This window comes from Enhydra lutris, unplaced genomic scaffold (genome assembly GCF_002288905.1).
Source record: "Enhydra lutris kenyoni isolate GAN:26980312 unplaced genomic scaffold, ASM228890v2 scaffoldscaffold62, whole genome shotgun sequence".
NCBI lineage: Eukaryota > Metazoa > Chordata > Mammalia > Carnivora > Mustelidae > Enhydra > Enhydra lutris.
Window position 1 is genome coordinate 14,166,630 of NW_019154146.1, and position 24,641 is coordinate 14,191,270.

General features: G+C 41.0%; 1 protein-coding gene across 1 annotated transcript in view; it reads left to right on the top strand.

The window, feature by feature from the left end:
* Window positions 1-1,468: 1,468 nt before the first annotated feature.
* LOC111158737 (regulator of G protein signaling 17) overlaps window positions 1,469-24,641 on the top strand; it is an 87,696-nt gene continuing 64,523 nt past the window's right edge. Inside the window, exon 1 of the mRNA XM_022520972.1 lies at window positions 1,469-1,635. The gene's annotated coding sequence lies outside the window, so the exon portion shown is untranslated. The remainder of the gene's footprint in view (window positions 1,636-24,641) is intronic.

The window sequence follows — 24,641 nt, forward strand, 5'->3', positions numbered from 1 at the left end:
AGGTTGTAGAGAACATAAAAGTGTTCCGTGAGATCAGAACTGAAGAAATAAATCTGGGAGTGACACACAGTTTGAGGTTGGCCAAACCATAAGACCTAATTTCTTCAACATTTGTTTGCTTTAAAAAAAAATTTTTTTTTGTATCATGGACCAATACTTCTATAAAATCCAACAAAAATGAATTACTTTACAAATAAAATAAGACCTACAAGTGCAACTGACTAATGTGCTTGGATAGCAAGGCATGCTAGGGAAGTTTCTAAATGTTACTCTCAATTTCTGCCCTTATCTCTCATTACAGACCGGGATGGAACATTTACAGACCAACACCAGCCCAGGGGATAGGCGTTGAAGAACACTGGTACCCAAAGCCATGCTGTAGCTAGAGAAAGAAGGCCCTGGAGCAAATCCTGAAACACATTGAACTCAAATAGGGGGCGGGGGGAAGGCCAGGAGGGTGTTCAGTAAGGGAGCCTGACATAAGAGTAACACTGTTTGAAAGTAGGGGCGCACACAGGCTATGGGAAATCATATATATTTACAAGTAAACAGTTTTACGTAGGTATAAGAAAAAAGCCTAATCATTCCAGCCAGGAACTCACTCCTCTTCCCACAGATGTCACGTCTGAAGAGAGACACCAGCTTCCCTAATTCGCCCTCACAAACACTTCAATTTAATCACGGGAGATGCGATCTAGCGCTCATGATGCATTAAGCATGCAAAGCTTCTTCACCATCAAGCTGGGCTCCGCTAGCGAATGGAACAATTATCCGTCCTGAGAGCTACTGAGCTGTCCCCAAAGGATGCTCCAGGCCCCCAGCATCAACACCTCGGTTAGTAATTCACGGCTCTTGCCTTGTCATCGACTTTTCTCGCTCAGAACTCTGGTCCCAGTGGTCTAGACGCCTGGGACAGAATATATGCCCCCAGACCTGATCCGAAATAATTCTTTAGGGTAAAGGGTCAGATTTCTGCGTGAGGACGTCAATAAAGTTAAGAACTCCTCATATGGTCAAGTCCTTCGGGGAGCAAAACTTGCTCGACTCCACAGTTTTTCGAAGCCCCACGCAGGGACGGCTTCCCCGGGGACCCCGCTTCTGCAGCTCCTCCCCCTCTAAAGACGAGCTCCGGGTTTCCAGCCGTCTCCTACGGAGCACGAGTAACAGCGCGGACTGCGGGCGAACGGGAAGTTGAAGGCGCCCAGGAGCCAGAGCCTCTCCGATCGAGGAAGGCTCCCGGGTCCCCGCGGCTCCCGCAGAGCTCCGCCGAGACCCCCGCTCCGTGGGCGCGGAGCCGAGGCGAGCGCGCGGGGGCCGGGCCGCCGGGAGGGGCGGGGCCGTGACTCACGCGGCCGCGCGCCGGGGGAAGAAGCGGCACCTCGGGCCGAGCCGGGCGAGGGGCTGCGCCCGCCGCGGGGCGCATGCGCGCTGCCGAGAGGCTCCGGCTCGCTCCCCGCCCACCCTCCCTCCTCCCCTTCCCCTCTCCCCTCCATCCTCGCCTCTCTCCCTCTCTCCTCGCCCGCTCGGTGCTGAAGTTGGGCGGATGGCAGCAAACCCGCTCCGCTAGAGGACCGAGCAGCCGAGCCTCGCGCCCCCGGACCCATCGGTGCGCTGCCCACACCTCCAGGCGACTGGGTAAGATGTTGCCTCTGAAACCGAGCGGTGCTAAGTAAATGACATCAAAATGTCTGCTTTGCACCGATGCATGAATTTTGAAAAGGTGGTGGCTGGGGGAGGTGAAGGAAAGAGGGGGCGGAGAGTGCAACTGCCGGAGCCCAAGCGGGGGCGGCTGCGGGCGCTGGGGGTCTCGGCGCCGGCCGCGGCGCCGCGGGAGGGAGCGGGGTCCGCGCCGCAGGTTTGGGAAGTTGAATCCCGCGTTGCTGCCACCGCGCGGTCCGCTCGCCGCCCTCCAGCTGCCGCGGAGGGGCTGGGCGAGTGTCCTGCCCGCCCGGGGAGCCCTCGGTCGGGTCCGCAGCGGCGAGCTGGGCGCCTTCGCGGAACCCGCAGAGAGGGCCGGGGGCGGCGGGGACCCCGCGGGGGCGCGAGGTCCTGCGGGATTTTCGTGGTGGTTTGTTAGAAAACCGAATGTGAAATTAACGGTGCCCCATCGACCGGTCCCCTCGGGGTGGTGTTTTTTTCTTTCTTTACCTTCAGGTGAATGCACTGAGCAGGTGGGGAAGGTGTAAGCCACAGGGGTTGCAGAAATGCATACCTAGAGCTTCGGTGAGCCGAGTGTGCGTGTGTGTGTGTGTGTGTGTGTGTGTGTGTGTGTGTATGTATGTAGGGCGTGCGGGTCTCTTTTGTTCCTCCCCTCCCGTCAGTCGTAGGAAAGGGAGTTCTCCTGTGCTTGGTTTAGGGTAGATTTCACAGCCACGGGAGCACCGGGAGGAGGAACGCCCACCAAGCCCCCGAGCCGCTGCCCGGGTGGGTGTATCCGAGCCTCCCCTGCCGGGGGTGATGAGGATTCTTATTGTCGATGGCATCGGTTTAATCGCCGCCTCTTCGCTAGCCTCCTTCCTCCTCTTCTCTTCTCGTGCTGCGGCAGTCTGCATGCAGACGTTCGGCCGTTTCCCCTTCTCCCTACCTCCCTGTCTCCGTGAAAAATGTCGGAGGACTTGAGGATGGCGGAGGGACCGAGCTGGCCTCGGAAGCCGTGGCTGGGGAGATGCTCCTCGCGAGCGGGAGGCTGTTGGCAGCGCGTCCCGGGCAGCCCGCGCCAGCCTGGGGTGTCGCGGGGCTTCTGGAGACGGAGAGGGGGTCCCTGGCCAAAAAGATGCCCGCCGTTCGGGGACCCGCCCTGCGTCCTCAGCCTCCATCCGGAGCCCGGGACACTGCTCACCTGGGACAATCTCGGTCGCTCCGGGGAAGACTGACCCTGGCTCCTGCCATAGTTTTCCTAACCTCCCTGGCCCTTCGATAAATGGCTCCTTCTTTAAAAGAGGCTCTGGAAGGTTTGTCCAGAGAACTTTGCCGGCTTCCCATAGTTTGTTTCTTTCTTTCTTCCTTGTTAGATTATTTTACAGGGAGATTATTTCCATCATGGGAAGGCTATCATAAATAATAGAGAGAAATCTTATAGTTTGGTTCCCATTTCGAATAAACATTTCTGAGACTGGATGTCATCTGAATTTCCGGCGTTCATACATACTGGTTTTCAGAGTAATGAATCCTTCTGAAATCATTTAATTGGAGATACAAGAAACAGTTTTTATTGTTGTAGTGGAAAATAAAGTTTTCCTGCTAGTCGCATATCTCCTAGACACTATGCATGTTAAATAATTTTGAAAACGGAAACACTTTAAATTGTATTTGTTTCTAAAGCCTTTTGTAGCAATAGTAGCAGGTACTCGTGAAATATACATTATAGCCCTAATATTAAGTGCAAAGGTGATTTGTACTCATTAGTTTAAATGAATGAGCAGTTTGACCTCCTCCAGTTAAGTTACTGTTATTAAGCCATTTCTTCTGTTAGCATGAACTAAAACAGTAATTAGCACACTCATAGGAGAGTAGATTTACTGAGTATTTTTTATAATCTTAAAAAACTATTTAGAGAAACCATGGGAGGATAGTATATGATTTTTGAAGATGACAAAACAAGTGTTCATTACTATGAAAAGATTGGATGGTATCATTTATTAAATAAGATGAATCTCCATGGCAGTGACGTCTGATCCCAGAACTAAGGGCACTCATCCTTCCTCCTAGATTTGTAGTCTGAAAGATAAAGAAAACCACCTAGTTTACAAACAACTTAAGGTATCTGTTGTACATACTTAGATCTTTTTTGCTCTGGTTTCTCAGTGATTCCTTGGTATTTAGTGCCCCTGGAAGCGAATTAACAAGGAGAGTTAATTTGCTGGCCATGTTCAATTCTAAGGCATCTCAGCTTTTCCTTCTCAAATAGATAACTCTTTGCTTTTAGGGATCTCCCTGCAAGATCCAAATTTATTTGAACTCAATATTGAAAGTCTAAGTCATTGTCATTCATATGGACTTCTTATAATTTTTCTTAATAATATTCTTAACATTTTCTATCACTAGGGCCTGGGACTTTGTAGACAAGGAAAAATATATACTTATTTATAATATATGTATTCTCACTTATTTGATCTTTTTAAAACAGCCAAGTAAAAGTAAATGATCTAGTTCTAAATTGATAAAAATTTTGTTTGACTTGTAAGTTAAAAAGTAAGAAAGCATTTACCTGTTAATCTACAGCTGTGAAGACAATAGCCTTCACGTTAGAAGACATTTGCTTAAAGACATGAGGTTTTCTGGAAAAGTGGAAGGTGGGCACAGACAAAAAGAAGAGGTATGGAGCCAAGAGGAATGGAATTCCATCCAACCGCATTTCTGCTAAGAATCCTTCTGATAGTCCAGTTCTGCTTACTTAACAATAAAAATATTGTACCACCCAGGAAAGCAAACATACAGCCTGTGCTGAGAGTAATACTATATGATGTGTAAAAGCATTCGAGTTCATCTGACTAGTATAATTAGAGTAAAATATGAATGCATTGTAGAGGCTTCAAAGTGTATGACACTTACAGGGGGGTGTCCTGGATCCTCAGAAATATTATAAGTTTTTATGGAAATTAAAAAAAAACAAACATTCCTTAGATGTATGTAGCCAGGACTTTCAGTGTTGGTCTGACAGTCTCATCTTCCCTATCTCTTTTCCCTCTCCACTTATCCCCCAAAGACTTTCCTAATATCCAAAGAAAGTATTTTAGACTGGTTCTCCTGCTGTTGTGCCAACACCTAGTACAATATCTGGCAAAAGGCAGGTGTTAAATAAGTATTTCCTAAATGAATGAATGTTGCAGAATTGACATGGCTCATGAAAGCCTTTGGGATTACATTTATTAAAAGGAGTGCTCATGCTCATTACTAAGTACACTAGTTTGAGATCATAAAGATCCTGTTCATGGTCCAACACCTTTGAAGGAAGCAACTTTTAGAATCATCATTTTGTGAATATGCTTACTTTAATATAACATTTATATTCTTGATTTGTTTACAAATTATAAAGGCACTAAATGTTTATTTTAGAACCTCTAGAGCCCATAAAAATATATGAAACAGAAAATTTTAAATTGCATGGGCAGACATGGATATGATGAATAGAAACTTTAGGTCAAGCTGACCTTAGCTTATGTCCTGGCTTTTCCACGTAAGAGCTTTCTCAGCGTGGTCGATTTACTTACCTGTTCTGTGTCTTGGTTTCTTCAACAAGGATAAAGACCCACCTCCTAAGATGTTTATAAGCATAACTATAACGCAGTGTGTATAAGGTGCTGAACATGTGCTTGGCATATGCTAAGAATTTAGAATTATCTCAATGCCTAAGGAATTGCTACTGAAGTTACAGGGTAGTTTGTCATTACACATCACGCATACTATTTTTTAAAGAATTAGAATTATAGTGTAGAATTTCATACTTGCTTTTTAAAAAATTAATATTACTTTCTTGGTGTTTCCCAAAACATTAAAACTGGTATTTAATGCCAGTTTTGGTATTTTTAATACAATTAGCAACTGGGAAATAATTCAATGTATGGATGTCTTAATTTACGTAGCCATTGTTTTATTTTTAGATTTTTATGTTATTCCCCATATTTTACTATTATAACTGATGTACATCCTTATGCCTGGCTTTTGTCTGCATATCTGTTTAGCGTGTGTGTGTGTGTGTGTGAGTGTGAGTGTGTGTGTGAGTGTGTAAGCTTGATGCTTGGCCAGAATGCCTGGTTCTCACCAACATAATATCATCTTTTGAAAAATCTTCGCTAACTTGATAGACGAACATGGTATTTTTGAAACTTTTATTTCTTTTGTTACTAAAAATGCTAGTAACTTTTTTGACATGTACATTTTTTTTTCCTTTTCCTCTTTAAGCATGGATTGTTCAAGTCTTTTGCCTATTTTTTCTATTGGTATTCTGGTGTATTTTTCTTATTTATTTAAGGGCTAACGTGAATTTTTAAAAATGGCAGGAGCAAACAAAGAAAGGAAATGCTTAGTGACAGAGAGGACATGTGGCGGAGACTTCAGAGATCCTTGTGGCTCAACCAGACTCCAACTCAGCTGGAGAGGAGCAAACAGCAAAGTCTGGAGATGGATCAGCCACAGGATTAGGGCTGCTGTGCTGTCCAGAACATAGTGCCACCTCCTGCTGTACCTGGGCTTTCCGAAGTGTCCAGTTCCTTTCAGAAGCCCAGGGTCACTTAATAGTTAGGGTCTGCTGTTTTTTTCTTTTGACACTGTGCACACACACGTTACACCTTGCTATATGATCAGTTCCTGGGTTTTCATGGATGATTTCTGTCATTGCCAGTGCTGTAGGAGAATCTTTGGGTTTTCCTGAGATTTAAAAGGAAATATAGGAGTAGCTGGAGGACCTGCAGGGCATTCATTGAAGTTTCTCGTCCGAATGCAATCAGTTAAGTTGAATTATAAAACCGTATCAGATTGGAATTGTGTCTTATCTGAAATTTTCAGCTGGGTGTAAAATTAAATGGTAAAAATCTAATCTCTTAATGAATTCTGTATCTATAGTGTTTCATGGGATTCAGCATTCTTATAAGCGCCTGGCTTTAACTTTTTAAATTCTATAACTTTTGACAAATTTGGTTTGAAAAGTTTGAATACTTAGCTGAAAAAAAATCTGCAAAGTCTCTTAGATAAGAAACTACCTAGAAAGGGTAAATTGTTATATGACTGCTGGTTCTGGTTTATCAAATATAGTAAAATCTCAGTAATTCAGCATCAGTGAATTTGGAATTTATAATGAACGGGAGGCCCCAATAGGAAAAGCAGTAAGTTGTAGTGGAACAGGAAATCTTGTTTCAAAGAGAATTGGACTTGAATTCTTGCTCTACTCTTTACTAGGTATGCGGGCTTTTTCTTTAAATTATATAAACGTTTCATACTTGAAATTCTGGCTTAAGTAATAAATATCTAAAAGCTCTCTGAATTTCATAAACTTTGTGTTTGAGATTGTTTTAAATCTGTGTCAATAAATATAATTTTATTATAGACAATGAATGTGGTTCGCAAAGCAAATATTTACTTCCTTGTATTAGGTCACAGGCTTTTCATGTACTGCTGATTGTCTGTTGAAATACAAAGGTTATAATTCAAGAGCTATGACATTACAATAAAACAGACACAACCCAAGGGAAATTATGACATAAATGAAATGAGCAGGTAAGTGTTTATTTCATTTCTTCAGTTATCTCAGGTCTTCCCAATGGTATAGTGAGTTAAATCCAGTGGAAATTCTTTGTTAAAGTTGACAACACCATCTCTGTTTACTTCTAGTCTCAGTGAAAGGCAGGGGCTCATTTTAGTGTATTATGAAAGGCTATCTAATCTAGAGATTTCTGAGTCAGTTTTGGTTCTAGGAAGACAAACCCATGTCTCCACACTGTTTCTCTCACCTCTTCTACTTATTCAGGCTTCAGCTAATCAAAATCAACAAATATTTGAAAGTCCACTATATAAAAAGTGGCAATCTGTGTGATTTGATTAGAAAATGTGAAAAAAGCATGTGGAAAATCACCCTTGAAAGAAAGATGCTTTTTTAGGAGGACAAAAAAAAAAAATAAATCAATAAATCCTTTTAAAAATATGTTAAAATAAAAGGAAAGTTGGACCATGAATTTACATCTGATATATAAGGCTGAAGTATCTAGAGAACTTAATTAAATAAATATTGTGGAGAAGTAAAATTCAGATTTTTTTCCACTTTTTCATGATAAAATATGTAAAGAAATCATTAACTATTGTTTTGAGCAAGTAAGTAAATGGAAATCTTGGGTAGCTGAGAAAAATGAGTGATGAGATATTTCTCTGTGGATTGTGGGCATTTCTAAATAATTTTTCACAAAATAAATATTTTGGTTCTGTGGGAAAAAGTAATTGTATGGTAGCATCGGAAATCCACCTTAAAAAAAAAAAAAAGGAAGAAAGAAAGACACATTTGTAAAGCAAAGAATGTAATTCCATAGAATGAGCCCAGATTTGGGATTCAAATAAGCAGAGATTTAGCCTTAACCTTGTTGAGACTTGGTATCGTCATCTATAGAACTGAAGACTTGATAGTGTATACCTCAAAAATATACAAGGATTAAATGAAATTTTGCATGTCTGCAAAAATGCTTCAAATACTGACAGTCACTATGCAAGTGTTAGATACTGTATTAGGGTCAAGTAATATAAATTAATCCAAGAAACATCATGTAGATGATAGGTGCTTGAAGGGATTTTAATTTCTTGCCAGTATTTGTCTTTGGTAGTGGTCTTTATTAATGTTGAAGTTATTTTCTGTGTGTTTGCTATCTTATCCTTTCCTGACCAGTTTGTTGAACCCACCAGTGAACCAAATATCCATTCACTTATAAACACTCCTGAGCACCTACTACGTGCCAGACTGTATGATAAGATTTTTGAATGCAAGAATTAATTCAACATGGCCCCTTTGTGCAAGGACTTCACATATAAAATTCTTCAATTTATTGTTTTGTTTCCATCTAGTGAGCTCTGATCATTCTGTTTACAAATCTTAACTAAATACCAGGTGAATGTCATGAGTAAGGATCTCCTTAGGATTTAGCAGTTTTAAGCAGATTGACCTCAAAGTGTAGGCTTCACTCCCCCAAATGAGAGCAACTAAGCAGAGACTCAGATAAGGGGAAGGGAAAGCAGGAAGTGGCTCTCACTGGCAGATGACTTAACCACCCACCTCCACATACAGACAACAAAAGACTGGAGGTTTACTGTTCTTTGTGAATCTATCCCAGCTCCCATTTCTCTCATTGAAGTAAAGAAAATGCCTGTACACATCTGTACTGTGCCCTTTCCCCCACCCCTCACTTAAAAATTATCCTGGATGAACATTAAAATATAATTTAAGGTACATTAAAGTGTTGGGGGAGGAGTGAGCAAAGGGAATCCGAGACAGTGATACTCCCACCTTCCTTAGGATTCACATTTCCTGTGTAAGAAAAATACAAAATTTTATCCTGATTCTATTATAGTTCCTTCTTTGATAATACATTTTTGTAATGCAGTACATTGACCAGAAATCCAGAACACCCTTTTCAGATTTAAAAAAATAAAATTACATTTGATTTTGGAGAAAGAAAACCATCTTTAGTACCTACTTGTTGAAATCATTAGGCTATTCTGTAACCTCCCAACTAGATGTATCCTGATCTAGGAAGATTTGATATCATTTATAAAATCAGGGTGAAGACTTCAAATCCTCCCTAGAAAAATGCGAATGGATAATTAATTTACCTATATGTAGTAATGAAAGACATTGACATTTTGAATGAAGTAACTTGAAGATGAGCTACACCCTCATTTCAGCCACTAAATTTAACTTGCTTGTCATTACGCCTTTAACCGGGCTGTTAATAAGTAACCATAGGTGATAATCTGAGATTTGAACTTATTTTTTTCTCAGTTTATTTCTACTCAGCACTACCAGACCATCCAGCATTTTCCTATGCCCTGTGAGTTTAGTATGATCAAGACTTACTTGAAAACAAAGGAGAAAGCAATATCTTTTATGGGGGCACTAAGGCGTAGTAGACATGCTATAAAGCAATATAGTGATCTAGATAACTTACTTATGACTAACTGAATGCTGTAATTTGGAGTATTGAAAACTCTAGAGTATTAAATATTCCATTGTGAATTGCAGTCTTCACCTACTGTGTGGGTGAAACTTGACATTTGACTGACCTTTTATCTCTTTGTATTATTATTAATATGATTGGTAATATAAGTATTATTTCTAAATAGATAAATTGAAAAGAAAGGAGTAGCAATTCTTTTTGTATATCTAACGTTTTACAGAAAATAGGTGTTTGTTATTTTATATAATTTTTAGAGTAGTTACATAATTTTTGCCTGAAAATTAAAACATATAGAGACCTCAAATATTAAATCTATCAGGAAAAGAAAATAAAACAAAGCAACCCAGCTGTTTTATTCTCTTCTGGTAGTCAGGAATAAACGGACTTGATTTTTATATCTCTGTTAGTTCACGAGTAAATAATATTGGCCATTTTGATTCAAGCTATCAGAGTCCGTATTTCCCTAATTTGCTCATGTCCAGTCTTCAGTTTTTGCTGTTGAAGAAATATTTTAGACTAAATTATCTTTAGTAAGATAATGCCTGTGGTTCACGACCCACCCATATTTATATAAATGCTGGATTTAGTGGAAGGATATATTTATGTATCATGTTTAATGCTAAAAACCAAAAGATAGAGAATCCTTATTCACTGGTATTGTCTTCAAAGTTTAATATTTTGAACAGGTAATTTTATGTGTCAGTGTCTGAGAGTATGGGTGCATTTCCCCTTTTTGTTCATTGGTTGATAGTGAGAAACAGACCTGGTCCCTGTGTAATCATAGCCAAGTGTTTAGGAGGAAAAGATGCATGCATTAGAGTATAAGAAGAAGAACCAATGAGATAAGAAGGAAAGTAAGTAAAAGGAAGATGGGGGTCAGCAAACAAGACCATTAGCTAAAAACTCATTATATCTTCAAGTATAATATCATTCAATACATTATTATATAATTCTGCTATATTATGTAACTACTTCCAATTTCATGAATTCATGTGACCTAATCTTAAGAAGGTAATTTTTTTTCATTAATTCAGTAATTTCATTGACTGAACATCTGAGTAATGCAAGTGGTGTTTTATGATGTAGAATTTCATTAAAGAAATGTTAATTCCAGGAAGCAAAAAATGTGAAGCACTTTTCTTGACCTGGCATAGGTTAAGTTGAATAGTTAAAAATACTTACAGGTAATACCAAAATTTACTCATATCTATTAAAAATCTGCTCCAAATTTTTCTTTTTAAATATAACTACTCCAAAGTCCATCTTACATAAAATCAGTGTTATTTTCATGATATAAAGAGACCTTTACATTTTGACTTAAAATACCAGCAATGAATAAATGCACATGCTAAGATTTGTTTATTGAGCAGTGGGCAGTTCAGTGGTTTAATGGTGAAACTATTTATTAAGATTTCAATTGGGGGTGTGGGGAGTGACAAGTGTGCTTGGAGAAGATTATCTGCTCATTGTCATTGAGCTTGTTTTTAAGGAAATGTGCATTTATGGCTTAGTAGGATCTCTGAACATAGTTACTCAGTGATGCTGCTGGTTACAACCAAAATCAACGTTGGCATTTGGTGTGCTGACCTCTGACTCCTAGCCCTGGGAGTTCTAGCCTGGTGGATTTCAGGGAAGAAAGAGTTCATGTGCTTGAGGTAGGTTTAGCTTGTCATCAGTTTCACCTTTTTTGTTTCCTGGCTCCTTACTTGTAATTAATGCAACTAATTAGAGCCCTGGGAATAGTAAAATTAAATAAGCCAAAGCTAAGATGAAAGGGCCTAGAGACCAGCTGAAGAAAGAAATACGTATGCAAATTGCTATTGCTCTTCTGTTCTAGGAGGGAAACAAAGGGCTGTGAAAACTCAGGCACTTTTGATTAATTTTTGATGGCCAAACCCAGGATCTGGCAAGTGTCTCATAGAGGTTGTGACATTTTTCTCAAGTTATTGAAAGATAGAATTTTGACAGGCAAACAGGCAAACAAAGGCCTTCTCGGCTCAAAGACAATGTAAATAAAGGTGCAGAACCAGGAGCATTCGAAAAATGCTTTGTGGCACAGTTTTCCAGAAGTGTATAGTACATGCAGGGAGTCCCAAGATGGTAAGGCCAGAAAGGAGGCAGGCACTGGTGGGCGTTGAGATCAGTGTGAGGAGCCAGCCAGGCACAGTGTGCCGTAGTACCAGGCAAGGAGCGAGCGCAGCGTAGGAACTGTCTTCATCAGGTCTGTCCACTGTGGGGAGCTGGAGGGAAGCAGGAACAGGATTTTAGCTGTCCAGGTGAGAGAAGCCGAGCCGGGACTGGGAAACGGAGAGGCGGCTCAACCCACCATCCTGGGCAATGACATTGCAATGACATTGTGAGACCATGTTCAACTCCGAGCCTGAGGACTTGGTCACAGTGAGATGTAGAAGATGTGAAAGGCACCTCAGAGCCGAGCTGGAGGGTTTGAGCCTGTGTCTGGGTAATTCAGACACCACCGAGATGTGAAAACAACATGTTGAAGAGGCTAGGGAGGACGTAAGCGGAGTTTACTTCGAGAAATAGTCTCATGTACGTATCAGAGTTAAAAACCTCGTTGATTGCGTAGGAAGCAACAGGTCCGCCCTTGGGCTGTGTCCACAGAGGCACACAGTGTCTAGAGTGAAGCTGAGGTCAGATCTGTTCTGCATATTCAAACCACAGCTGGAATGTTGTTATTTTGAATTTCTTTCCTCCGGAACACCATGGTTGAAGGTTTGCAATACACATGGTAAAATTAACAAAATCCAGTAGTTCATGGAAGAAGTGATTGGAGGAATTTGTCCTTTCTGAACCTGGGATAGAGTGGTTCCTCTTAGAGAATACGTGTATTTCACCATTTGGAGAAGAGTCATGTGGATAATTAGATCAATTAAAAATTTGCCCCAGTGATGGGGAATAATATAACTACCCGGCAGACTTGTAAGAGAGAATTTGTGCAGAGGCCCTAGCACACGTTGGCCTTCAGTGCATCTTAGCTCTTACTGTTACTCTTAAGAACAGCGTTGGGGGTGCCCAGGTGGTTCAGTTGATTAAGCATCTGACTTGATTTCAGCTCAGGTCGTGATCTCAGGAGCTGAGATTGAGACCTGCTTTGGGCTCCCTGCTCAGAGAGGTGTCTGCTTGAGATTCTGTCCCTCTGCCCCCCTCCTGTGCTCAAATAAATAAAGCTTTTTTTTTTTTTTTTTTTTTTAATAGCATTAGAACTGGGAGGCATGTGTCATGGAGATGGATTTTGCCATCCTATTGGAAATAACTTTTTTAACAGTCAAAACCGGCTACTTAGATGGGCTTCTTTGAAAGGCGGTCAGTTTGCTATCGAATGTGTGGTGGACACGCACTTGGCAAAGACGTTACAGAGGAGCTTTAAGGATTGGGCGGGTAAAAGAACTGCAGGACTTCATTCTGACTCTGAGGTTCAAATGTTCCAGGAGATTTGGAACGTGAACTTGGGAGAGACGCCGGGGCTGGAAGTACAGTTCAAAAATCCTTTACTTAAAAGTGACAGTAGTAGGTGATTGCCAAGAATAGCAGTGTAGAGAGCAGTGAGAGCTGGGAGTAGAATCCTAAAGTCTGCATGCATTGAATCGGCATGAGGGGAAAGAAGGAAACTGAAACACACACGTGTGCACACCCGCACACTCACACGTAAGATGGTCAGGATGAAAAAAATAACGTGTGAAAAGGAGAGCGAAGACCCTGTAGTTTGCCATGAAACCAAGGAAGTGGAGTTGCTTTTAACCAACTTGATTTGTATTTATAGTAGTCTTCCCAAAAGGTTTGGAAAACGGAGACAGGTTTAGGAAGGAGGAGCAGCTGAGTTCTGTCATGTGGCAGAGAGGATAAGACTAGGCCCGAGGCAGCACGTGGGACTTTGCATTGAGGAAGTTGCTTGTGATTGTGCGGAAGGCACTTGTGATTAATGATTTATCCATCATCTATTTCCAAAAGGTCTGAGGCGGCTTAAATAAAAGCACTTTCACACAGGGCAACAAAAGCGAAACAAAATAGAGATAAGAGGCCGCAAAGAGAAATAAATGTGGGAGAAGGTGGACATACCATAAAACGTGGACAGGTTATTGTAACAGGAGCACTAGGTTTTACCTCTGGGGTTCCAGCAGCCAAAATGAAAGGGTTGCAGGACAGGTTACCTATAACTCATTGTTTAATGAAAGAAAACAGTTTTCCAGAAGTTTTATCTCCTGGCACTAAATTCCATGAAGAGTATATCCCATTGATTCTTTTTTTTTTTTTTAAGATTTTATTTATTTACTTGACAGAGAGAGAGAGAGAGAGACAGCAAGCAGGAAAGCACAGCAGGGGGGATCAGCAGGCGGAGGGAGAAGCAGGCTCCCCACTGAGCAGAGAGCCCAGATGCGGGGCTCCATCCCAGGACCCTGGGATCATGACCTGAGTTGAAGGCAGTTGCTTAACCAACTGAGTCACCCAGGCGCCCCACATTGATTCTTAAGGAAGGAAAAGTGACATATTAGACAATGAGATCAACGATGTTTCCGCTTGAAGATGCAGATTTGATTTGAATTGCTGTTTCTTTTTTAAACCCTTGAAGGTCAAGTATGTGGTATTAAGTCTGTGAAAGACTAGCTGGGCATCAGAATACTCCTGAGTCTGAAAAATCAGCATTTAGGACAGCATTAAAGAGGAGGTCATCCTAGAAGGGAGAAAGCAGAATAGTTCAGGGAACAGGAACATGAGGGAGGAAAGGCTCTAAGCGCCTTACAGCCTCCCTGCCCTCTGCCTTTGCTACTTTCTCTGCCTAAGAAACTCCCCCCTGATCCTTCTCATCATTCAGATTTCAGTTCAAATGTCACTTCTTCCAAGAGACCCTTTCTGGACTCTCTGCCTCGTGTTGTTCCTAACAACAATCTGCTTTGTCAAATTCATAGCGTTTATTGCTCTCTTAAATTCTGATCAGTCTCCTTCGTCCCGTAGGGCAGAATGTACACTAGCACACTGAGCAATGCCAAGAGCAGAATAGGTATGCAGTGCGTGGAAGGGATGAGTGTTTTGTGGATGGGGAACAGCTCAGCTCGCATTGATGCGGTCACTAAACGGAGGTAGTGCTGGGAACGGTAAGTTCTCCCTAAAATGGTAGCTGAGAAGAGAATAAGGATTGTAATAATGACATAGTTGTACTGGGAATTTTAAGGACCCTGAGGTTTAAAAGAAGAGCACAGATGCTTGGTACATTTTCCTTTCTACTCACAAGGAGCCTTGGCACTAATAGGAATGGGAAGTTCATGAATATTCGTTGATCATGTTTCTAAGGGGCAAAGTCTAAGTGGGAAAAGCACAAAGGACCCTACATGGTGGCAAATTCCCTTTCTCTCTCTTTCATTAAGATTAGTTAATATCACCCATTTACATTTTGAAGAGTATCTTTCAAAAGTATCTTATGCTGTTTTAGCATAAATAATTTAGCAGGACTCTTTGTAAGACTGATTAGCTATGGGGTACATTTTCGTTTAGGATCCCTCCTGATAGCAAACAATAAAACCCCTACCGTGTTTAATGTGTGTGTGAGCACATGTGGGTAAGGAATGCATGGTGTGTGTGGCAGAAAAGAATGCATCAAAACTGGGGCACCTGGGTGGCTCAGTTGGTTAAGCCTCTGCCTTTGGCTCAGGTCATGATCTCAGGGTCCTGGAATGGAGCCCAGCATGGGGCTCTCTGCTCAGCAGGGAGCCTGCTTCCCCCCCCCCTCTCTGCCTGCCTACTTGTGATGTGTCAAATAAATAAATAATCTTTAAAAAAAAAAAAAAAAAGAAAGGAATGCATCAAAATTGCCTAAAATGTAAATCAAGTCACTGACATACAAAGAGAAAAGCAGAGGTGACAGGTGAGGGAAGACCCTTAGTAATGAAGGACTAGGAAGCCATTGAGAGACTAGAACCAGAATGGGAGGCCAGCAACAGAGATGAACTTTTTGAAAGAACTAAGGAGAGGATTTGAGTGAAGAAGGGGTAACAGCAGCCTCAGGTGGGGAGTAGAGCTGAGGAAGACCTTTTTTAAACATTTATTTTGGGTGTAGAGAGGACAAAGTTTTTTGGCAGTGAGAAACAAAATTTATCAATGGAGGAGTTTTGGGGAAAATGCCATAGATTTATCCAGAGCACTCATTTTATTCATTCTTGAAAATTTTAAAATGTTTCTGTATCAAAATAAAAACAAATATATAATATTACTCATTCATTCATTCAAGGTCAGTCCTAGTACTTGGAAGAAATTTTGATTATTTAGCTCTATTTTGAGCTTTGCCTCCAGACTCCGGGGTAAAGTGAGCAGTTCCAAGGTAGTGGAATTTCCCCAAGGTTGTGGGCAGGCAAGGGATTTAGAACCATGGAGCATAATAAACTCAAAAGGCACCTTGAAACCATCTGAGTCCACAGAAATAATGGGTTCTTTTTCCCCTCATCTCCTCATCACTAATATTTTAACTCATAGCCAGAAGAAAGATGTCCTGGGACAACTATTACAAATTGGGTTTTCTCTAATGGCTTTACAGGAGTATCCAAAATGACAAGAAGCATTTGCAGCTTAGAAGACAGAATAAATTCTCATTCTAGTTTTCCTTGCATGCTGAATGAGAAGCTTTAATCATAATATTAACTGTATTACTTAGTCAATTGCTGAAGTGTTTGGTTGTTAAAACAAAGTAAACAGACTTTCCTAATTATAATTTGTTAAATCATCCCACATAGGGATGTCCGACCTAGTGTTGCCTGTGTTTAATGAGCAAAAGTAAATTACCATAGAGTCAACTGAGTAAGAATACAAGTTTAAAAAATGGAAATGAGTGTTAAAAAGAAAAATAGTCACCTCACAGTCTCATTGGGAAGGCAGTCTTTTGAATGCAAAGTGAAGTAAGGAAGATTTTCATATGTGTTCATTCTTCTATTTGAAGACAGAACAGTGACCTGTCATTCAAACATGGGGGAATAAACAGGAAACTGAAGCTCGGATAATAACAATGAAAGGAAGAAATCAGTGTTTAACTGCAAATCTTGCAAGCTACAAAGCAGAAGTTATATTCATAATCTGTGATATTTTGTTGTTTCTAACACTGCACTGCATTTGGCTTTTATAGGAATAATCTGAGAATGAAGAATAAGTGATATGGGGGAAAAGTTGTAAGTAAAATGGATTGTGAATGATTGAGAGACAGAATTTTTGTGCATCACTCATCCAGTAAAGTTTCTCTTTTAACAAATATGCAGCGTCCTGGGATGAGCCCCGTATTGGGATCCCAGCTCAGTGGGAAGCCTGCTTCTCCCTCTCCCACTCCCCCTGCTTGTGTTCCCTCTCTCCATGTGTCTCTCTCTGTCAAATAAATAAAATAAAATCTTTTTTTAAAGTACTTTATTGAGCATTTACTATGTTCCAGGCACTGTTCTGAGAGATTCAGATTTATTAGAGAACAAAATGTACAAAAATGCCTGCCTCCTTGAGCCATACTGTTAGATCTTTGTTTTTTTAGTAGATTCCTAGAGGGAATCATTTGTAAAGCACTTGGGATCCTTATAAAGCAGGACTATCAAAAAATATATATGTATATTCTTTACATATATATATTAAATATGTTCCTTATATATGTATATATTCTTTATATATACATTCTTTCACTCCTATAATAGGTGCAAATAAGTGATGCTGAGTAGGCATGTACCAAAGACGTGGTAGCTGTATCAGATTGGAATGTAATGGGAATTTTCTAGACCTTAATTCTTTTTTTAGAATTATTTATTTATTTGACAGAGAGAGAGAGAGAGAGAGGTAGCGAGAGAGGGAATCCAAGAGGGTACACAAGGGAAGTGGGAGGGGGAGAAGCTGGCTCCCCGTTGAGCAGGACCCTGGGATCATGGCCTGAGCCAAAGGCAGAGGCTTACTGACTGAGCCCCCCAGGCTCCCCTAGACCTTAATTATTTTAAAAATTGACATGACTTGGTATTAGTTCATTTCAGATGAGATCGGGCGCGTTCAGGGTGGTATGGCCGTAGACAGGTATCAGTTCATTTCAAACCAATATGTTGAACTACTACTAATGTATCAAATGCGAGTCAGAAAATACTGGAACGAGAGGTCAGAGGAAGGAGACGGCATTCCCCTACCTTCTTTCATTCAAAGAAATATAAAGTTTTGGGCGCAAGGGGGAGAAGCGAGCTCATTTTTCTTAGGCTACAAATCTGACTTCCCTCCAGGATGTTCCCAGGAAGGAGCTTCCTGTTTTCTCTTCGTCCCTTAGCTGTCTCTTGCATTTCGCTGCCAAACTTGCTTAATAATGTTCTATGCTCTGAGGTACATTTCAGAGAATTTAGAGCATAATTAACTGAAGTAGAAGAATTCTGAGATATACCAGAAAATACAGACCACATTTAACAGAGGTAGAAAACCAAAAAGGAATAAGTTCCTGAAATGTGTATTTAGACAGTAAGATAGGAATGTGGTTTTATGGTGTCTCAGCTCTTGGAAAAATTATGTATGGAAGTTGTGTAATGTGCAGAGCCAGCATCGGAGTGAAATGAATAAAAATGAATAAAGCTATAAAAGAGAAGAAGCAGAGGCAGCTTAAAGTTATAAAGTTATAAAGGAAGGATATGGTGCTCCCCCCCTCCCCCGCTTTGGACAGGCGTTTAGCAAATTGCCTTGTAACTGACATGTACTCAGAGTTTCCAATTATGTCACAGGAGAAGCAGTATTTCCTGGAAGAACTGGTTTCAGGCAATCCGAGTGCCCCTTTTACCTGTGATTTGTCTCCGTTCATAATGGCACATACGGAATCACAGGATGGCTTTGTTTTCAGGGATGGCACTGAGGCAAGAAATGACGAGTTATCAAGAGCTGTTAGGAATTTGGTTGTTGCCAAGGGGAAACGAAGGAAAGACATCTGAATGTGTTCCTGGAAGAATAAGTAAGGGTAGCTAAGCTTTGGTTGCTACTTTGTGTTTCAATAATGGACTTAAGAACACATTGCGAGTATTCTGCCACCACTTGCAATAATTTAAGGCTAAACAGAGCAAGTGATATTTTTATAGCTGGGACTTTAACATATTTTTTTTCAAGTGATGTGTTGCTCAGGTGAAATTAAAATTTGATTATCCTTGTGCGTGTTGGTAGAAAAGATATTATAGACTTTAAGAGGCTTATTATGTAATTGTTGTATACAAATAGCACGAAAAATTCATCATGGAATTTATTTAGTTTAACTTTCAAGAACAATTAAAGGCTTCATGGTGAGATCAGATCAGCTCAAGTGAAGTGTTAAACTTGTTTTTGACACTTCAGACATAACTCTTATATTAGCTATTGGGGAAAAACATGGCACCTGGGGCTAGGCATACTGAACTGCCAAAATGTCTGTTTAATCTTGACGGATTCAGGAGGGCCAAGTTCTTACTCTAGCTGCAAAGAGGTCCAGTGAGCTCGTGAATCTTAGCATGACAAAGAATTGTGATACTCAGATAGCATCATCATCAGTATCACCAGGACGTTTCTGGTGGCTTCCATTCATCATCTAGGATTGCTGATCCACAGTGGACCATGACGCCTCACTCAGCAGTGAATCCTCTCCCCGAGAAGGAAGATTCTGAAAGCAGACTCCATGTCAGTTGAGGACCAACCTCTTCCTCCCTTTTCTTCCACCACTCTTCTTACCTGCAAAGACCGATATTCTTGACCTGCAGAATATGGTTTCTCTGCTGCTGCTTCCGAGCCTTTGCTCAGACCTTTTTCTGTCTGGAATGCTATACATGTTTGCCTTCACTTTTGTAAATCCTGACCACCTTTCAAGGTCTAAGCTAAAGTCCTAAGACCTTCATGAATTCTTGTTTGGCCGCCTCAGAGAGACCTGTCCCTCCACCGAAACTGCCTGCATCACACAATGACGTTTGTATTCTTGTCTTCTCCGTGAACAAACACTTTTCCTTCCCATGTTCTTATGAGAGGGTGGCATCTATGCAGTCACTCATGCTGGAACACCAGGAGTTGACCTTGAACTCCCTCTCACTTACATCCGGCTCCTAACTAATGGATCCCTAACCTAGGCTTAATTTACCTCACAAGGACTTCTTACCTCTGTCCCATTTCTCCATTTCTGTTCTCCCCAGTCACCATCATCATCTTGCCTGGACCACTGCCGTAGCCTCCTGCCCATGTTATCACATTGTTCCACCTGTTCTGCCCACTGGTGCCAGAATGACCAACACGTGACTTCTGTTGCTACTTTACACTCAGAAAACATGCCATACCTCCCCATCACCTACAGATGAAATCCAGATGCTCTGCAGGGCCCTCTCCATGATTCCTCCCTGCCTAATTTTCTCCAGTTGCTGTTACTTCTCAAGCACCTTATGCCCCAGTCACACTGAATGAGTGAATGGGTAGACGGATGGATGAATGAATGAATCCTTAAGAAAATAAGCCATGCTGTTATAAGCCTCCTTGTTTTTCCTCATGCCATTGCTTCTGAATGAAAGGTTTTAACCTGCCTTTATCCACTTAGAAAACCTCACGTTCCATATTACTTTCAATAAAACCGTCTCTGGCTACTCCTAGCCTAATTCCATGCTTGCTCTTTCACAAGTGAACATTCAGTACAGACTTTTGTGAACTCACTGCTAAGTGATAAATTTATCAAAAGTGGGGACTGATTTTTGTTGGGGTTGGGGTGGCGGAGGTGAGGAGAACTTTTTTTTTTTTAATGCCCAGCATAGATAATAGCTATCTAATAAATATCTATTTATTAGCTATCCATACAGCTGAAATCTTGCCTGTCAGCATTCTCTGGAATAGGCAGTGCTTTATAACACAAGGTAGATACAGAGTGCCCTCTGCTTGCCAAGTAACCCGAGATTAAGTTGACTGATGGAGTAGAATACCTCAGACAGATTCACTGAAGTTGACCAGATTTCAAATTCCTTGAGGCTCCTCTGCCTAAGGTTAATAATTGGCTCTGAGTAGAACCCTGAGTCCTTAAGATGCCCTACAGGCCCTCTGTGATATACCCACGACCTCCACTCCACCTCCTCTCCCCCATACCCTTCTGCAGTCATCACCTCCACTCCCCCCTTGCTACTTTGCCCCAGCCACACAGCCTCTTAGCTGTTTGTGCAATGGGCCAGAACATTCCTAACTCAAACCCTTTGTTCCTCCTGCCTGGAATGGTCTTCCCACAGATATCCACGTGGCTCACTCCCTTATCTCCTTTATCTTTGTTCAGATGTCACCTTTTCTGGGACTCCTTCCTTGACCACTGTTTAAAATTGCAGGCTCCCCTTCCCTTACTACCCTCCACCTTGCTTCTCTTTGTAGCACTTAGAAGTCCTATGTGATTTTTATGTCTTTTATTCATTTCTGTATTCCAGGTCCTAAAACAGCCTAGCTCAAAGTAGCCATTCAATAGATATTTGTTGAATAAATCAATACATCCATCTGACGTGTGTAACAACTCTTCTTGAATATTTCTCTTTGAATAATCTTTATGTCCATGAACTAATTTCAGGTCCGATTGTTGGTTAATGTCTGATCTTAGTCAAACATGTTCTGGCTTAAGAGTCATTTATCTTAGGTTTCACTCTTGGCTCTGCCACTTACTAATTATGTGACCTTGAGCGAGTCATTCCATCTTTCTGGGTCTGGTTTTTCTCATTTATAAAACAGAGCTAAGGATACCTAGTGAATTACCTAGTGAATTAGTATGACAAATACTTCAACAAGCAAACATGCTGGTTGGTAACTATTTTTATTTATTATCTGTGCAAGGAACCAGAGAGAAAACATGGCATAATGAATAGTCAAACAGATATGAATTTGATGTCTGTCTCCACCGCTTATTAGCTATGTGATTCTGGGAAACTTTACCTCCTTTCCTTGAATAAAGATATTTTATCTCAGAATTGATTAAAATACCAAAACAAGTAATATACTATGTTTCAACAATTCTATATACAGGTGGGTTTGTTTTTTTTTTTTTTCATATTTTAACATTTTCAGAACTCAGTTTTTACTTTTACTTTACAATCAGTGATGTCTTAGGTTCAGTGAAATGTGGCATCTACTTCAAAACTTATATGTTAAACAGGATGGTAATTATAGTTTAGATTCTCTCAGGTCACTCTGACAATTGTAAAATATTTACCTCTCTTCCCTTATTGGGAAAAATTGGCTTTCAGTGAATAATGACAAAGAAGTGAATCTTACCTTATAATGTTTAATAGCCATTATTTTGCAGGTTTCTTGAAAATTTGTTTGTTTTTTTCTGATTTTACCCAAAAGAAAACAGTATATATATTTATCTAACATACGAACCAGAAGGTACTTTGCTCAGCTTAGTTCCTGGTAATAAGAGGAGGGCTCTTTGTTTTTCTGGGTCCCTCTCCCTATATCTTCACCTCGAGTTTGGTTTACATTTTCTCCTCCTTTTGGTTTGGTCATGGAGAACAAGAATAGAAGAATATCCTGGCAACCTCAGCAACCGTACTTTAACATAATACGGTTGCTAGGAGAAGAGGGTAGTAGCCGCACTTGAGAGGACACGTGATTCTGCTGGCCTGGAGGAGCCAGTGGGCTGTGGCAGAAACCACCAGCCAGAGCAGCCCTTCTCCACCCTGCCTTCTGCAGGAAGGCATGGAAATAGAACTCTCCTGCTGTGCCCTGGTCAACGGGTGGTAATATTTTATGGCCTATTTTAAATAAAATATAAACACACAGGAAATAAAAATGTGATTACTACTAATGATGTCTTCATAAAGAAATGGCGTATTTCAGCCCATTAGTCCTAAAACCCTCTTCTGTTACACTGAAACTACTAATGCATTGTTACAATCGACAGTAGGCCGTTACTCAAATTTTGTATCCTCTTGTATGTTTTGTGGTTTGTCGTAGTGCCCTGGTTTTTAGTTAACAGAATTGGAGAACAGTAACCGGCCAGGGCAATGTATGTGACTGTAAGAAATTCGACACTCATTAGCCATGTTCCTTGCTCACTGGACTCTAACCATTCTGAGATGGTTGTATGCTTCCATAATGATTTGCAGAGAGAGAGCTCATTGCACAGTTCATTTTATTCATTCGACAATTATGGCTGAGATTCTACCAAGTGCCAGCCGCGGAGTATCAGGGCCACGGCCAAAAATAAGTATTTTAAGATAGCATGCATAAAGCAAGACCCATGCACAATGGAAGTAGAATGCCTAATGTTTGCATTGTACTGTTCCTTTAGTTGAGGAGGGCACCAAAATATTTCGGGCTTAGCCCTTATTAGCATTTGAAAGGAAGCAATATTCAGACACATAAACATTTTTGGATCCGTCCACATAGGGCAGTCCTCAGTTGGCAACTGTGATTAGAATCCTTCCCATGCTCACGGGGCCTAAGGGAACCCTGAGTGACCACCGCTGTCTGTTGGATTATGTTACAGCCGTAGGAGTTAGATAGGCCCGCAAAAGCCAACGAACGATCCCCTGATAATTTTAAGAAAACTCAAATGTCATCTGATTCCTACCAGTTTTCATTATCTGCTTGATGGGCCCTGGACAAAGTCTGACTCCAGGATACACCTATTACATTCCGTAGCTGCGTTTCTTAGACTAAGGAACGTGTGATTCCATTCATCCGATTGCAAGGCCTGTATCGTTCAGCTACCCTCCGTTTTCCCTTCTCTGAAGAACTGATTAACCAGAGAGACATGGAAGACATTCTTCAAACTCGTGAGCCTGTGGCAACTAATGCTTTGATTCTTTTTTCCCTTTGATCTGAACATTAAAAAATGAGAATGTTGGCTTCCATTTGGGTATGCTTCAATCCAAAATAAAAATGGAAATAGGTTACGGAGCAATGAGGATATGACTTCAGTATAGAACTTAGAATCAGTTTTTTTTTTTTTTTTTCCTTTCGGAAAGACTAAAGATTTATATCCCAGAAAAAGTTCTAATACAGCGAAATTTATCTACTCCTTCTCCGTCCCCAGTCACATTTTGGGGAATGTAAAAACTCTAGAACTAGTCTTCCGGTATGTTCGCATATGTTTGTGTACATACACACATATTCATGATTTTACTTAACTTAAAAGATGTATGCGTTTTACCAGTTTGACCGCTCAGGAAAAAAATCAGAGACAAAGTGTGGCTCTGGCAGGCTACATTTCCTCTCCTCCCTCTGGGTGTCCCATTTGACTGTCCCAGCATCCTCTGGTGTCTCCTGGTAGGACTTGTGGAAGGAGCCAGGTGATAAGGCTTATCACGTCCCTTAACAGAAGGCTGTGAAGAAGCAAAAATGCCTTTGAAGTACCAAGACAGGTCACTGAGTCTGATGGAATGCGAGGCAATGAGTCTGGTGTCTTGCTGGTAGATAGCACTTCATAATCATCTAACATAGTCACCTGGGGTCAACTCTGAGGCCGCTCCTTCCAGCCTTCATTTTCCTTTGATGAAGAGATTCTGCTGTAGGTAGAAAAGATGTCTGCCATCACTTTCAAATCAACAGCGTATAATATGGTCACTAATAGATTATGCAGCAGGAGAGTGGATGTGAACCTTGAAGTCTATCAGACTAGGTTCAAATCTTAATTCCAGTGCTTAGAGCATAGGCCGTTGCTTAAATTATTTAAAACTGGGCTTTTCACTTGTCAAGTGGAGAGTATTTACTCATCAGAATTATAAAGAATAAATTGGGTAAATTAAAACAGCTAGCAATCACGTCTAGAATCTCTTAGTACTTAAACTTCTATTCCCAGAGTTCAGCAGACTTTTGACCATGCAGAGACCTAAACTCCATTAATGAACTGTCCTTCATCCCCTTGATGTCCTCTTACTCCTGGGTGCTATAACTTTTGTAAAAGTTTGTCTCTGGATTGCTATTGTCTAAACGCTGCTGGGCACATAATAGTTGTTCAATAAATGTTGGATTAAAAGAAGAAGAAATAAATGTAATGAATGTTTGTCATTTTTCCTTGCTTTT